Raw genomic sequence first — 13,906 nt, 5'->3', positions numbered from 1 at the left:
GCATATTTTGGTGCTCACAGTCTGAAATAAGGTTCACTAACCTGTTGTGCAGAAAAAAAGGATCGAGCTTGAACAATTACAGGTGTGTTACAGTAAGAAACTCTTGATTCATCATTGCTTAAGTTGAGCCTCCGTCTCTCTATGTGAGCCAAAGGAAAGTGGAACAAAGACACTCTGAAGCACTTCAGCTGCCACACCTTCTGTTTTCCCCATATTTCATACCTGTGGTTAAAAAGCCTCAGTCTGGGCTCTGGCTCTCTAGTATTGTTTTTGTTTTTAAGAGTAAAAACAGGAAATTACATTGGGTTAAATGAGGTGCTAATAATCAGGGTGTGTTTTATATGATGGGGATGTGTTAGCAACACATGTAGTAAACACACACACACACACACACACATAAGTCCAGTAGCCATGAGGAATTAATAAGAAGCTAGTGTATTTATCCTGCTGGTCACTCCTCAGTAAAATGAGTCATCTCAAATAGAGGAAACAATACAAATACACAAAGCAGGAACTACATTTACTAACATCAAATTTAATGTCTGCTCCAAATTGGAATATAAATGATTGGCATTTAAGAAATGATGTCAGAATGTCTTTTAAAGATTCTCCAATGGTGTACCCTGATTACTGCCATTTGTCTAAGCTTTAAAGGAAATAATAATGACACAATATGACAAAACACACTTCCTCTGACCTTTATGCGCACATTAATGCTCACAATAAACATCTCATGCTACAGACAAAGTATTCATTGGCAATTTATGTTATGCTCTTAGTGCATGGCATGAATGCTGCTGTGCACACATAATTTACTAAAACATACCAGAAACAGGACAACCTGACTGTACATAGTTTGCAATGTCATTTAGAGGAAACTCAAAATGAAAGTCAGTTTATGACAGCTGTGTAAGCCATATATTATAAATGCAGAAATGACTGCCACTCAGTATGTAAGATGTGACGCACACCTCTTCCTCTCTGTCTCATATCAGTCATTACAATCCAAGGAAAGGTTACAGTCGTACAAAGTCCTAATTCCCTGCATTTGAACCAGCAGTCATGTCACTGCTGTCTTTCAGCTGCCTCAGTATACGTCCACCATTTTGACCTGTATCTGGCTGTGGTTTAGTCCGTGTTCTGCTGAGATCATAGGAGCTTGTGGGCCAGCCGATCCAAAACACCCAGTCTAGACCCTGCAGCTGGAAGGGAGGACTGGCACCTAAACTAAGATAATGAAAGAATGAAGCCACCATAAAGGCTGTCTGTGATGAAATGGATGCAGGAAAGACAGGGTTACCTGGTTAAGAGTAGCTAAAATTTCAAAATAAAAAACATTAGCATGTCACCTATTAAAGACTGGAGGACAGGAGTAACAATCACCAAACTCTTCCTGGCATATGATATTGTGCTTTCTACTCTAAAGCAGACGTTGACAACGTTGTCAGATAACAAGGCTCTTATATGAGGAATGTTTCCTGTGGCTACACATGTGGTTGCTGTGTTGTTTTACCCATCAAACAATAGTCATGAGTATCCATGATGATGTCACTCTGGAAAGCAGAAAAGAAAAAAAAATACAACTTTGTCATGCAACTTCCCTTTTCTTATAAAAGAGCAGAAAGTCCATAAACTTATCACCAAAGCATCATTTCATTTGCCAGTGCTAGGAAATGCAAAGTGCAAAAGCACACACATCTGCCTGCACTTACCACACTGTCAGTTCACATCCTGTGCCTCATGGACATGTGACATTTAAAAATGCCACTGTAAATGACAGCACAGTGCACAATAGGTCCCTGATGGGTCCCTGAAGGGGAGAGAAAAATTCCATACACTTGCATTAACTAAGCAAAAAACCTCGAGTTCTCTTTATGCTGCTTTACTCTGGCCTCTCAGAAGGTCCTGCTTTGCAGCATAATTATTTAGAAACATGAAAAAACACAGGTTCTTAATGGAAGTTATACATAAAACCAGTTTGATACTCCACTAAACCTAATGACCCCACCCGTCACATTTTGTAGACACAATATGAAGGTTGTAATGTTTACTAATTCTAGGAAACGTGCATGCTGTCAGTGCACAACTCAGAGAGCTCTGCCCCATGCATCATACGTGCTGTGCAGAGGATCAGGGGTCAAAATGGTCAATCTCCTGCTGATAGGCCTGCTGATGAAGGGCCACAGATAGTCTTTGCTTCATATTAAGGCTTCACACACAACAAAGGATGGGATTATACTCTGTAGTAAGTCATAAATCTGGATTTTGGACACTTGACTTGTTTTCTTTCTAGGACTGTATATGAAACATACATCACAGCTGTAAATATGGGCCCTCAGATAATATAAAGAACAGTTTAAGAAGTGCTCTGGTGACGTTGGAAATACAAAATTTGAGGCTTTGTTTAGTTGTGGTGCCTGTGTTTCCATGGAGATGCCTCTGTCATTCAACTCTGATTGAACTACGCCCACACAGCCGTGGGGGATTAGTTTAGCAGGATTTGCTATTTGTGCAAATAACCAAACTAAATCTTTCATCGCTGTTTAAAACATTTATTTTTTTTGACATGCAGCATTTGAAACTAAGTTTTCAAACTTGTCAACTTTGTGCAAGCAGAAATTTGACAGTCTGTCCCATCAATCAGATACCTGTCAGTGAGACCTGACATGCAGCATAGGGCCGTCATGTGCCCTCCAGAAGATCTTCTGCCAGCTGTCACTGGTTAAGACAGACCAGCTCACTTTATCAGAGTCTTTGGCCTCTTTGTTTGAAGTGTGACAGCACCGTGTTATCATGAGCATTGTAAATCAGCTGTCCCCATGCTAATATACAACAGCTGTCACACACAACCACAGGGAGACTTATGCACAAAATATTCCTCAGATGTTTGTCAGGGGATCACGCAACTAATCCAGGTATAAACATTTGTCATTGCGTCTGCTGCACAGCTCTACGTGCAAAACAAACAAAGAATACATAGATGCCAATAACACACAGACACAATAAGACTGATTGGCATTTTCATGATACGTCCTGTGAGCTGTGGTATGAGTAAGAATTCATGAGCTGGGTTTAGAAATGAGCTGTATTCATTCAATTTCTTGGAAAGAGAGAAGACACAGAGCTGTTGCTGGACCACTAATATCCACATGATGCATTTACTCTCTAACTCATTTACAAGGAGACAAACACAGAAAGAAAACACACGTGACTGACAGACTGATTTGCAACCTATCCCTCTCTTTGACAGCGGATTATACTGACAGACCCCGCCCCCCTCTCCTCACGCACAAACACACACACACACACACAGGCACGGCACACAGGAACCACAGGCCAAACAGAGGTTCATGACAAGCCCTGGCAAGTCAACCGTAGTTAACTTAATGAGGGTAGTAGAGACCTACACACATACGAGCCCATGCTATCAAACCTGATTAACATTCCGCTGAGTGACACAACCAAAACATCACATGAGAAGACTTCATCAGGTTACCTCACGCTGCCGCCACAGTAGGAGTATCCAAAGAGTAACCAAAGACCATAAACATGTTAACATTAACTTGTGTTTGTCTGCAGGTTAAAGAGGATTAAATGCTGAACCATACACATGTAAAGTAAGCCTGTGTTTTTATCTTGTACCACAGCCACAGAGGTCTTTGAACGCAACACATGCACATTTACATGTATGCATTACATAGTAACTCCTTAATGTGATAAATGGGATGACCCTTTGGGAGTTATGTTGCTTTTGGCAGCCAGCACTTCATTTCAACCTATTTCTTGTGCGCTTGCTTAAATGTGTACACAGTAACACAAACAACAGTGGTTTACCCTGTTAAGCAATAGAAAAACATAATATATCAAAGAGACAGGAAATAAACCAACCACAGAGGGGATCTCATTCTACGGGTCAGGCTCAGGGCCAGTGTCACTGTAAAGTCTCAGTGTCACATTTCTGATCAGGGTCTCAAAGCATCTTAGATGAAGCCACATAAACAGCAGTCTGTTAGACAGTGACCAATGGATGTATCACAGTTCCGAGCATTCAAATCTCTGCCCAGAACAACTAAAGAATTTGACACTGTTAATTTAACAAGAATTAAGGAATAGAAATCAAAACAAAGAGGCCCTTCCTTAACCCCCCTGTTGACCCCCCCCCTTGCAGGACCAGGGTGACTTTCTGTAGTGTTTTCAAGTGCTGCAGACACAAAGCTTTTGCCTCAGCCCAGCACAAAAACAAAATGAACCCAGAGGACCATTAGGGCACAGAGAGGAACCGAGAAGACTGATCCAGACAACAAGTGAACCAAACTCTGCTGAAGCACTGACTTCTGTAAGTCGGTCGGCAGAGAAAACTTTCTGCACAAGCAGAAAAGCCGGTTCTTAGTGCTTGTCTGCAGGATGTCTGTTTTCTCCATGTGAGTGCCTTATTTGAGTGTGCTGACGGTGCTGTTAGGAGGGCTGACTAATTCAGGTCCTATTGCTGTGGTCACATTTTGTCTGGTGACAAAATCACCAGGTTTCTAGTGAGGCACATTTTACATAGCATCTGAACAGCAGCACTGACTAAAACATCCTCCTGTGAGTTATATTGCAGACGTCTTTTAAAGCTCACACCTGTTTTTACGAGTGTCTCTGAGTGTAACTTTCCGTTTTTTCTCTTTCTTTTCCTTCTTTCCTGAACGCATTCTTAATTAATCTGCCCCTTCCATTCTATGTGGATTCATAGCTGCACATTTCCATCCACTGAATTCTTGGCTGGCCTGCGTCCACCACAGTTTCTGTCCCAGTTCTCCCCTGCTCTGTATTTCCTTTCTGTTTTTTTCTCCTCCCAGAGTCCTGAGACACAGTGACCCACTTCCAGTTCCTTCCTCTCTCCGAGTGTGTGTAAAGTTAACGGTTTTTGTTTTTGCAGCATTTTTGCTCCAAAGGCACCCCACCCCTGCCTGCTTTCTTCGCTCTGTTTTTTTCCTCCCATACAACACACCAACCCCCACTCACTCTCTCTGCATGATCGAGGGAAGCGTCCTGTTTTGGAGTGGGAGTGGATAGTGGAACTTTGCCATGAGTCATTACCAGGGGACCCCTGGCACTTTGGTGTACCCCTCCTCTGCATGCAAGGAATGCTATCTAGATGCACTTCTTAATGAAAAGGGACATTCATTTAGACGAAGACAGCAGAACTTTATGAAAGTTTGATAGAAGCAGGGTGTTGACAAAAAAAGCAATTTTCCAGGCATAACAAATCCATTCCAGAGGAGCAGAAAATTGACGGTCAGGAGGTTTTTTTATGAGTTCTTTTACTTTTTTTTTAGGTGTGCACAGCTGCATGCTGGGGCTGTGGAAAGGTTTGCCTGCTGTCTGACAAACTCTGTCATTAAACATGCACACACTCTAGAAAAAAACCTGTCAGACCTGCACAATTCATACATACCATGAAGCAAGAAATTCTATTTTTCCTTTTCTTTCTTTCCTTCCCTGTTGTTTCTATCACCCCTCTTGACTCCAGCCTCTCCTCCCTCTTGTTTTTCTCCCTCTACCTTACCCCATGGCTGAGTCTGGCAGGGCCATGGGTTCAAAGACATGCAAGCACCAGAATGTAGGTCAGCCATCGGTGCTGAGTTACCGATTAGAAACAGCTGTGTGTTTGTGGGCCATTCTCTCTCTGCTGAGGCCAGCAGCCATTGCAGAGCAATAATTTTGCTGTTCTAATGCCCCCCTGCTCTGAAACTCCTGCACTTCGTTCCACTTTCTTCCCCTAAAAGTGATGAATAAGTGGTTTGCATGGACAGTTTGATTTCTGGTCAGCTCTCTCCTGAAAAGAAAAGACAAATCTGTAAATGCAGACACAATAACAAGTCTTGGCATGTGTTGTGCATGTTTCCTCGTGTTGCTCTCTTACTTCGTGGCCCTCCTTTTCTGTGAGCCCTTGAAAACAGTATGTGGTCCTGCCTATTGTTTTCTCATGAAATCATTGCTCAGCTGCACAATATGTTTCCCTCCTGCTGCTCTGGACAATAGCTGACGTGTAGCATAAATTAACCAACAATGGACTAAGATGAGTCAAATCTGCAGTGGTCCTAAAGAGGACACTGATACTAGCTTGTGTACATACACCCTGGATGCCCCTACAGCTGGTTCATATATATATATATACATACTCCACACCTGGAGGTAATTACATTTCACTGCCAATGGGGAAGCCACCTGTCAGGGGCCCCTCCCTACACTAAAGCAAGCATGGAAACACAGCACTGATGCTGTGCGTGAGGGAAGCTGTGGAAAGGAGCCGTGTTGACTCTTTGCACCCACTGACACCCTTCCCTCTGCTGCCAGCTCAGCACCGGATATAAACCAAACCCTGTACCTTGCAGCTGTGGGACAAAACACCAGATGGGCAAAATAATGCACGCAGCCACCCAAACATAAACATATCCACATATAGCACACTCTGAATACAAGTGCACTGCAAGCACACAAAGAGTGTAAACAAAGGCTTGCATGCACACCGATCACAAAAACACAAGTCAGACAATGAAGTATATACGGCCTTGAGACATAATAAGACGTAATTACTGTGGCATGTTGTCTCTGACATGCTGCCACACCCTTTGACCACTTGTGATCTAGCCTGATGAAAAGCTTAAGCTAAGCATTTCAACAATGCGGGAAAACACACACATACACACACACAGACATATGGTTAGCAACAACATGATGAGCCCATAGATGTATATTATGGTGTAGACATGGTTTATGATGTTTTTTCTAATAGCAAATTGGTTAAATGGACTGACTGAATGTTACTTGAGAAAATTACATCCACTGGAGCCTCATTTAATGTTAGCACATAGACTGGAAGCATTGGTACAGCATGTAATTTCCTGTCAAACCACAAAAAACAAAAACATAAGGGAAACACTGACAGTTACACGGGTCAACCCAGCCTCACATCAAAATGTGTCCAGCATGCAGTACACATAATTTTCACAATACAGTCTTTACAGTTAAACATCTTTTCCTTAGGGCTATTCTTTTCTTTTTCCTTTAAGTCTGTGTACCTGCAGCTACAAAGGCCAACAAAAGTCTGAGAGGTCAGAGGGTGGAGGAAAGGCCTGTCACACTATTATGTTCAAGTTTCTACCTGCTTAGTTATGTAAAGATCATGGCTAGGTTAAAACACACACACTCACGATGATAACCATTGAAAGCTCAATTTGTGAGTCTGGACCAAGAAAATATACAGGCATCTCACAATTTCTGAACCTTCACTATGACCAATCTGACCATCATACTTTCAAAACTATTTGAAAGGAGAGTGGCCAAATCATCTGTCTGTCAAATATCCAAACCCCCTTTTATGTAAAGGTGAGGGATACCTCACACCTGAGTTGACCACTGTTGCTGATTTCTGTCTGTATGCTATAAACCTATATACGGACTCCTTTTGACACAATGGGGGGTACTACTCAAAAGGACAAACTTTGGGTAGAGAGTTCAGCAGAATACACGGAAATGATGTTACAAGTCAAAACAAGTCCAAAGGTTAGAAGCAATGGCACACCAGGGATCTGTAAATCCAGACATCCTGACAGCAGGACGCTCACATCAGAACCATGAGACATGGCCTTTGGTTATGTTTCAGTAAAAGAGTGCTTTCATTCTCTAATATTCATCCATTATCAGAGGGGACTCACCATAATAAGTGGGTGGTCTGTCACTGTCCCTCTCTGCTGCCCACCCACAAGAGAAGATCGGCCTGGTTTGCATATTTATAGGGAGGATGTTTGTTGTTAGAGACCCGCTGTTTGAATGTATGAATTAGCTTAAGTTCCCCAGTTGCCATGGTCACGGATATGGTTGTTTTATTTGAGCCCATTCACACTCACATACACACAAACACACATCCCTGCCCCCCTCAGACTTCCTCCACAGCTAGTTTGGCTTTTTTTAAGACAGTGTTTTTTCAGCCTGCTGGGATTTTTCTCCACTAGTTAACCAGCGGGAAAATACATATATTTAAAATAACTGAATGAAGCAGAATCTTCTTTAATCAATTGCTTGATTTTCTTCACAGCATTTACGAATGCATTCATGCTTCAACACTGCACGAGATCCAGGAGCCCCCTTGGAGGACATATGCCACAGCAACATGGTGCTGTCATGTGGCACAGTGCTCAAGAGGCAAAGTAGCATGTGACAGTCGGTCTACCGCAACACACCAGGAAGGAAGAGGAACTGACGGACACAAGAACCTGTAGGGAGTCTACATGAGTGGGCCAAACACGGAAAGGTTCTACATCAATGGTGCCACAAAAAAGGTGGTCGGACCTTGAAACTGAAATGGGAAAGGGCGACGGAGTAGTTTGCCACCTTTCACCCTCTCGCTGTGCGAACAGCCCTCAGCTCTGTGATCACACAGATGGAGAGAGCAGGACATGTGAAGGGACACAGATGGGTGGAAAGGGAGGAAGGAGTCATTTTGGTGGCCCACATGTACACACAGCATCATCAGCAAACACAACATTTACATCAATGAGTGATTTAAAATCATGAAATCAAAATCAAAGACACTATACACTATGGCCTTAAGTAGCCTCTACTTTTGAACCTGTTACATTATTTTGCCTCGTATGCCCTACCAAGCTGTGAACGTGTACTGTTCATCATACACCCATTACACATGCTGAGATAAGCTTTCGTTATCAGTTAAAGAGACGTGACAGCCAGCACATTGAAACTTAACTGTGAAATCTTAAAAAAGAAGAACAGCTGATGTCATCCTGTCTGTCCCCAACTGTCTAAAATGTTGCAAAACATAAACAAAAAAGTCCAGCATGATGACTGTGGAAGAAATGTCCATTCAGTTTCTATTCTAGAAATTCAAAAAGTGAAGATAAAGAAACATCACTGGAAAACAAAACCAAAACCAACTCAGAAGGAATAATTCAGACAACAACAACATCAACACAAAGACGCAAACACACACAAAAGAAACAAGGAGTGGTGTGTGCGCGTTTGTGAGCACATGACTGATGGCGTGAAGTCTAGAAGCACTGAACGTTTCAAGTCAGCTCAACACTGCCAGCTATACTAAGAGAATAGGTGTAGAAACACTTGCAGATATATAACTGTATATTGCGTTGTGTAATTGGACGGTTGGGTTACAATCTAGTAGACATACAGACTCATCCCATGCTGAGGACACACCCCTCCTCGCCCTGTAAGAACATTTCCAAACAGTCTCTCAACAGCTCTGACACACAGGATGCTGCTGAGGAAGAGATGGATGATGGAACATGTAATTTCTACGACTAAGACTGTCTGCCACATAAACCACACAGTGCGCTGCATGGGAAATTTTAAAGTGACGTATGAAATCATGTGAGGTACTGACGCTGCTCAAGATGAGCAGTGAATACCTTTTCAGGGACAAAATGATTCAGGTGAATCTGAGGTGTTGCTTGAGATCAGAATTCCAGTCCAGCAGAATTTGCTAATAAAAAGGACAATAGCAATGCTTTAGTATATAAAGACAAGCATTAAAGGTGCCATGACCTTGATCCTTTTTAATTTCTTTTAATTTTTCTATATTGTTCTTATGAAGTAGCTAGCATAGGTACACATTAACATGTCTCCTGAAGGAGCCCACTCTTCCAAAAGTACCTGGTCTGCGCTGATTGGTAGGTTCCAGTAGAATGAGAAAGCATTCCCCACTGTTCATCAGCTGGCAGAAAAAACTTAACCTAAAAAAGTGTTTCATTGAATGTAAAATTCATAGCCTGGACAACCACATCCATTCACCTTAGGGCAGGATTTGACTTGCTGCTTGCCTCATTCAAAATATTTGCAGAATTTTCTGAGGACACCTTTTTCAAGTTTTTATAGCAGAGCCGACAACAGCCATTAACCAGCATGACTACTCTAATGCTTGCTGTTTTGGATTTCATGCGTTGGTCCAGTTGTGTCCAGAGGCAGTTCATGCTGCATCTGTTGGTGCTGCCCCCCTGGAATCCAACTTGATTCTAACAGAGACCAGACTGATTCTCTGTACAACAGAAAAATGGCTGACCAGGCTTAAAGAATTAGTATGTGTCCCTAGAGCAGGATGAAACATTTTTATAATTTTCCCAGGAACAGGACAAAGTTATTATTAGGAAGCCCTACATGTTTTGTTATACCTGTACCAAATACTGGCCTTTCAATAAGACGCTTAATGTAATAACACTTCGACCACTCTGAGGTCATCTCAGAAAGAGACCTGCTTATCAGAAGTCTTTATATAAATGTCTCCAGGCTCTGCTGCCCTAGACCTCTACATGGTACAAACATGTTTATGACTCCCCTTGCATGACTGTACACAAAATGCAGCCAGACTGACAGAGATAGCTCATATAAAATGACCACAACACAGATCCTCACTGAAAGCATCTGGTTCCTGCAAACATCACTTAGATTGGGGTGGATTGTCACGTTGAGTCAGCCTGCCTTGTGGGAGGAAGCAGAAAACTGATGTTTGGTTTGTTTAGGTGTGTCTTTCAGCAGGATGCTAAGAGCTTATATGTTAATTTCACAAAGTGTGTTGAGTCAGTACATCAAAGGATGGAGTCGTCACTACCTTTTATTTTTCGGTGCTTCTTTAAATTGAATGGCGTCTGCAGGGCTGCAGCACAAAGCCAATAAGTAAACAAGAAAAAGAGAACTAAGAATGTTTTGAGGAGGACATTGATGTGTCTTAAAGGGTCAAAATGAAGAAGTTTGTAGTTTCACTTTACTCTGTAGTAAATATAAATCAATTGAGCACATGTGTGTTATCTGTGTGATGTGAATGTGATGGATTTTATTGCTAAATTCTGTGCTTTGTACACACAATAAAATCCTAACATCAGACTAATGCACACTACTTGTTATGATGACGTAAATGTGTAAAAATTTGACCAGATTTGGTGACTGTAGATCCGTGGCACTCAGACCAGATTGGTGTGCTGAGATGTTTGACTGGGAAGAAATGATAGATAGAAGAAAAGCGAGGGAGCGCAGTGAGCAGTCATTTGGCTGACAGGCCTGAGGCACTGAGCAAAGCAAGGCCTGAGCCACCATGATCAGAGAGCCTGCAGATGATAAGTCTATAAATAGAAACATGCAGCGGGAGGGACAAAGGCTATTTCCTTCTAAATGATGCAGAAGGATGGTTGGATTGTGATGAGCGCTTATGAAGATGACCAGTTATTGCTTTGCTATTTTTATTTGAAATACCACCAGACAGACACCCTCAAGAATTGAAACAGAGTGCTTCAGTATAAAAATCATATGCAATGTTATGATATTTCTGCTTATTTTTTCCATTATTAGTGCAATTTTAAGATGTGTGATAAAATGAAATACCTTTCTTGTTAATACAAGTTCTTTCTCTTCCTTGTCACGGCACCAACTAACCACACTGATATGACTGTCACTGAATTACTGTAAAGCAATAAGACACATCTTTCCACTTCAGCCCACGTGATGAGTGCTTGCTTAAACAAAAGATCCTCACAGGGTCAATGTCAGTTTTTATTATTGCATTGGCCTCCCATTAGGTCAAACAAATGCTCACACAGCTAAACCAAAAAGAGGTAAACACCCCTGTGAGTCCGTGGACCTGTGGCCTCCTGCAATCAGAAATAAGCCACAGAGTTCAGTGGCATGGTGCATCAGTGTCACTACATATGTGGGCCTATGATAAGAAGTGTTCACATTGCATAACTTCTCTAATTAATCCAGGAATAGCCATGAGGTGTAGCCCAAACACAGCGTCAGGCTCGACCGGAGAAAATGCAATGGCTTAGCTGTTGTGAAACACTTGCATTGCATGTGTGACTGGGTTGTATTCTCACTATGACTCTACACAGGCTGCTACTGTGCCACTGCAAAGACCACGTAGGCAGGACAGCAGCAATATTCTCTAATAAAAAAAAAAACTATCAGACCTCATTGTATTATTAAAAAGAGTAAAAGAGAGACACAACAAAACACAATATCCCCCAGTCCTGTCTGTGTGTAGTGAAGGACAAACAAAAGCTACAAACCATTCACCTGATCTTGATAGCAGACAGCTCTCTGCATCTGGCAACAATGAATGTGTGAATAATGAAACATGCAAAACAAGAGATGAAATTAAGTCATGCCAAACACAGGCAGACACAGACAGGAAATAAAAGTTCTCGTTATACATAAATTCATATTCAGCTTGATTTGCAGCTGAATGTGGTTTCTGCATGGCTAGAGCTGGCTGAACCAAATATAAGCAACATGTCACCTGCACATCCTAGTGCAGTTTTAAATGGACTGTAAAATAGTTACACTGCACACATTTATTTTAATACTCTTGCTGTTTAAAACAACAGGTCTGTAAAACATACTCCTGGACATAATGTTTTTAAATTGATACCAGAGTTAATATTGGAAACAAGGCCTAAGGTTACAGCGCACAGCTCTTACATACATCTTTGGCTAATGTAGAAAGTCACATTTCTGTACTCAATCACCTCAACATGCAGCATTATAAACAGATATAACATCTGTAGTGTCTTTGTTTTAGTGACAAATCACACACAATTTTTGAATTTACACCCTCTTGTAGCCAGCAATCTACACGATTTACTGTTTGCAGTGCAGGTCCCATGGCGCTACTCTGTGTGACACATATTACCAAGAAAATACAAGAGAAACAACATTTGTGGTGTTGCTCCTCAGGGGCCTTTTCCTCATCGTTCACTTCCCTCATTGTAACGCCTTTGTGATTTCTTCAGAATGCTCTCCAACAAGGCCCAAACATCTGGCTGCTTGCAGCATAAACTGCCTGCCACGCAGAGCAACCCACATTTACACTCTACAGGCATTCCTTCAGACATTCATACCTCTTCTGTTGCTCAAGCACTTAAGGCACCATATACAGCTCAGCTGCAGCACACAGTTTGCACTAAAACTGAAGAAATATTTGGATTTTTTTTCTTATTATAAAATTAAAGCCAGGCACAGAATCTGCAGACACAGGTACCTACTAGAGTCACATGACCTTTGTTAGACCTGAGTCATGAGACACTAGCAGACAGCAAACAAATCTGCAGCCAGTTGCATGATATGACTATGCACTTTGCAGTTTTTGTGTATGACTTTGTGCCATCTAATGTTGATGTGGGACCACCTACACCTGTTATTGTATCTGTTTATATACAATTCTACAGTGAAGGGATGCTCGGCACACTTGCTTGCAGAAAAAGTAAATCAAGAAAACATCATAATCAGTTTGATGATGAGGACACTAAACAGTGCCAGGCCTGGTTAGAATGATAATTCGAAGACAACCACACAATTATGCAACTGGGATGTTAAAATGAAGCAAACAACTTACATTTCAGCGTTCTTCATCTTCAAAAGTGACAAATGATTAAGTAAAAACATGTCCCAGCTTGGTCTGTGACTCTCTTTGGACTCCCCTAGAAACAGTCTGCTGTAATTTGTGCTTCCTGCCTTGATTTTTGCTGTTCAAATTTGCTGCATGGTTACATTTATTTGAAGACTTTTTTTCTTAAGTTGCTAGTGTTTTTTGTATTTGCATGGAATATATATAAATTCCACTGTGTTGATATCGTCCAAATGATAAATTTGAAGTACTTCTCGATCTCTGCAGCCTAATACAATACTTTCATAATGACTTAGACAGGAAATAAATACCAGTGACTCTCTTCATGTCACAAACTTGTCAGAGAAATAGCTGACGTGTGTATGAAGCCTAACAGATCCGGGTAAATGAATGCTGCTCACTTTATGGCCCAAATCCAAAAGCATACTTTTGAGGAGTTATCAAATTTGGCTACAAAACACAACAGCCGAAGTTCAACAATTACACACGCCCTGAATT

The sequence above is a fragment of the Parambassis ranga genome, chromosome 1, assembly GCF_900634625.1.
Source record: "Parambassis ranga chromosome 1, fParRan2.1, whole genome shotgun sequence".
Classification (NCBI taxonomy): Eukaryota; Metazoa; Chordata; class Actinopteri; family Ambassidae; genus Parambassis; species Parambassis ranga.
Note: the sequence above shows the minus strand (reverse complement) of the source record.